Consider the following 4,203-nt stretch of genomic DNA (forward strand, 5'->3'; position numbering starts at 1 on the left):
ATATATATATATATATATATATATATATATATATATATATATATATATAAACTAAAGAGATATACCAGGAATAGCTGGAAAAAAACTGCTTCAAGAAACTGTGGCTTAGTAAACAAAACACCCAGGTTGGGGATAGGGTACTTCCTTATGTGTTATTGGCCATGGAGGTCCTAGAGGCCTTCCAAATGGATCTTGCAATTTATTATAGTGTACTTTATAAACTTTATTATTAAAAGACGCACAAACAAGAAAATTCACACACCGAAATTAACTAGTCTATACTTCTCCGTGAACTTTCATACAGTTAGAATAGCCATTTGGAAGTGGTGGAACTTCACTTTAGATTTTGCATTTTCACTACCAAATATATTTTCTGTACTTACCCATCATTAAAAATGAAAAAAAAAAAAAGAACTAGACATAATTAGAACTAGAAAATCACTTAAATTTATATATTCCTTTACAATTCGTGTCAAGACTGTTACATGCATTAGGTTTTTCCTCATCCCTAATATGTAGCCTTTCTTATCCTTCCTTCCTTCCTTCCTTCCTTCCTTCCTTTCTTCCTTTCTTTCTTTCTTTCTTTCTTTCTTTCTTTCTTTCTTTCTTTCTTTCTTTCTTTTTCTTCTCTTTTTTTAAATTGGATATTTTCTTTATTTACATTTCAAATGTAATCCCTTTCCCAATTCCCCCCCTCCTGAAAACTCCCTATTTCACCCCTATCCTCCTGCTTCTATGAGGGTGTTTCTCCACTCACCCATCCACTTCCCCACCCTCAATTCCTCTATACTGGGACATCTATCAAGCCTTCATAGGACCAAGGACCTCTCCTCCCATTGATGCCTGACAAGGTCATCCTCTACTCCATATACACTGCACACTCCTAACAAGTTCTCAAACTTGGAGACCTAATACTAATTTCAATATTGGATGCCACAAGGTACTATTAGTTTTAGGATGTCCGGGGTTCCTGAAATATATTAGTGTATTTATTTATAGCTCTCCTCTATATAGGTACTTCTCACTTTCTTCTAGTTTTATTATTTTTCTCCATTCATTCTAAATTTTTCCCACATTCACAGATTCACAGGCAGCTTTTTGTCTCCTTGTTTTTTTCTTTGGAATTCGCAGCTTGATTTCAAGCAAGTGCACATCAACCACGTTTTTTTTATATTCAAACATGTAAATACATATCTTTGTAAAATTGAAAATAAAATTATGTAATTTCTTCTCCTTGACACTGGGATAGAGAGAACAAACATGACGCTACAGAGTTTGTAAATTCTTCAGTCTTATTTGAAAAGTTAAAAGCTTTTGGAGCGAAGTATTTAAAACATAGAGTTTCCCAAAGATCTTTTTGGATCTATTTGCAGTTTTCTATATGCAGACATCCAGTAAGACCAGCAACATTTGTGCAAGATGCTCTCTTTTTTCTATTGTACAGTTTTGCCTTCTTTGTCAAAGATCAAGAATCTGTAGGAATCTTCAATTGATTACATTAATCAATCTGTCTGCTTCTATAAAAATACCATGCAGTTTTTATTACTATTGCTCTGTATTACAGCTTGAATTCAAGGATGATGATACCTCCAGTTCTTTGATTGTACATCATTTTAGCTATCCTGGGAATTTTGTTTTGTTTTGTTTTTGTTTTTCATATAAAGTTGAGAATTGCTCCTTCAAAGTCTGTAAAATAATATGTTGGAATTTTGATGGGAATTGCATTGAATCTGTAGATTGCTATTAGTAAAAAGGCCATTTTTACTATGTTAATCCCACCCATCCATGAGCATGGGAGATCCTTCCATCTTCTGATATCATCATCAGTTTCTTTCAGAGACTTGACATTCTTGGCATACAGGCCTTTTACTTGCTTGGTTAGAGTTACACAAAGATATTTTACATTATTTGTGACTATTGTGAAACATGTTGTTTCTCTAATTTCTTTCTCAGCACACTTATAGTTTGGATAAAGGAGGGCAAATGATTTTTTTTTTTAACTTAATTTTATATCCGGTCACTTTGCTTATTGTGTTTCTCAGCCATAAGAGATCTGTGGTAGAGGTTTCGGGTCATGTATGTGTTCTATCATATAATTTGTGACTAGCAATATTTGACTTCTTCCTTTCCGATTTATATGGTCTTGATCTCCTTTAGTTGTCTGATTGCTCTAGCAAGGACACTTGCTCAACTACGTTTATAACAGCTTCATTTGTAATAGCCAGAAACTGGAAAGAACCCAACTTGAGACCTATTCCATGGACAAGAATCAATCCCTGACATTCTTAATGATACTCCATTATGCTTTCTGATGATAGTCTAACATAACCGTCCTCTGAGAGGCTCCGTCCAGCAGCTGATTGAAACAGATGAAAAGATCCCCAATAGATGGAACTCAGGGAGTTTGTGAAAGAGTTCAGGGAAGAATTGAGGGACCCTAAGTGGATAGGGACTCAACAGGAAGATCAACAAGGTCAAATAACCTGGACCCTTGTTTTCCTTTATAAAGTATAAATAACTATATAATATATAAATAAGTATAAAATATAAATAAAATATACATTTTTGTTAACTTGACATAACCTAGAGTCATCTGAGAGAAAAGCTTCCATTTATGCATTTTCGAGGCCAGATTGGCCTGTGAGCACGTTATGTATAATTATTTTGCTTATTAATTGGTTTATAAGGACTCAGTCACTGTGGACAGCAGCATCTCTACTCAGGTAGTCCTGGGACATGTAAGAAATCTAGCTAAATATTAGCCTGTTAATAAGTGAGTTAGAAAGCAAGATACCAAGCAACCTTCTACCAGGTTTTTTCCTTGAGTTCCTACTATGACTTCCTTCGAAGGTGGAATAAAACCAGGATAAAACAAGTAGGGAATATAGATAATAATATTAGAATTGGTATTTATTAACATATATATATATATATAGATATACATATACAAATATATGTATGTATATATAAGCCCTATGGAAGTTTTATTTGCAGGCAATATAAAATGTAATGGATTAAAATTTATAGTTAAAAAATAACACCTAAAAATAGATTCCTCGAGGGCTGGGGTCTACTATTACAGTGATCTTTGTTTGCCAAACTTATCCAGAGCCAGGCCCAAGGAGAGGTTTACAAAAAACTTTTTGCCAGCAGCCCTGCTGCCCAGGCAACTCACCAAACCCCACTCTCAAGGGAGGTTTCATTGTCATGATTCTTGGCCAAAAAAGAATTTAAAAAAAAAAAAAAAAGACTTTCATTTCTCCAAGTTGTTTTATATATCACATTTTCCAGTTCAAATCTTCTCGAATCCCTTCTTCTTGTACTCTCCTTGACTCCTTGATGTCACATCACTCTGTGTTTCTTCCACCTTCGTCTTGAGCATAGCCGTCTAGCTACAGGCTAATGTAGACTGGAACTAATGACTTCGTTTTGGTTGGCTCGTTTCTAATATTTGCAATCACAAATGTGATTGCTCCTCAACTCATGTTCCACAAGTTTTATTTCATCTCTCTTCCCTAGCACTTCTGATGTGTCACAGCCAGCCTATCTCCTAGCCCTTCTCAGACAAGAAGCTCTTTTTTTTTTTTATTGGATCTTTTCTTTATTTACATTTTAAATGGCATCCCCAACCCCCCAAAGCCCCCTCTCCCATCCTCCTGCCCTGCTTCTTTGAGGGTCTTTCCCCACCCACTCCTGCCTCCCTGTCCTAAGAAGCTCTGTACAAACTGTAGCACTCTTGACAAATTGTAAAATGACAAGGATCTACCACTCATATTGAACAGATCAAAAAAGAACTTGTCTGTTGATTATATAGTTTGGCTATGGAGGAAGTGTGCTGTTTAATTTCCAAGATAAAAGATACACTCTTTCAATGTTAAGTTTTATCATGAATTCCTTGGTACAAATTTGAATTTAAGATGGTCAGTACCACTCAAAATTAAGGGAAGGATGAAATTTCCCACTAAAAGTTCAGAACTTGTTCTCTTCTAGTTTGTTTCATTTTCTTTCACTGACCACTGAATATGAAGAAAACATAAAGACCATTTTGCATGTCCTTAAATCTCAGTAAGTGAATATGTCTGTAACCAGGGAATTAGATGTAAGCTAGAACACCAATTCAAGTTGTACTTTTATTCTTGATCATTTTGTTACAATTATTTAGGAGGTTTTCTTCTCAAGTGGTACTTAAAAGTTCCAAATCCC

The sequence above is a fragment of the Mus pahari genome, chromosome 17, assembly GCF_900095145.1.
Source record: "Mus pahari chromosome 17, PAHARI_EIJ_v1.1, whole genome shotgun sequence".
NCBI lineage: Eukaryota > Metazoa > Chordata > Mammalia > Rodentia > Muridae > Mus > Mus pahari.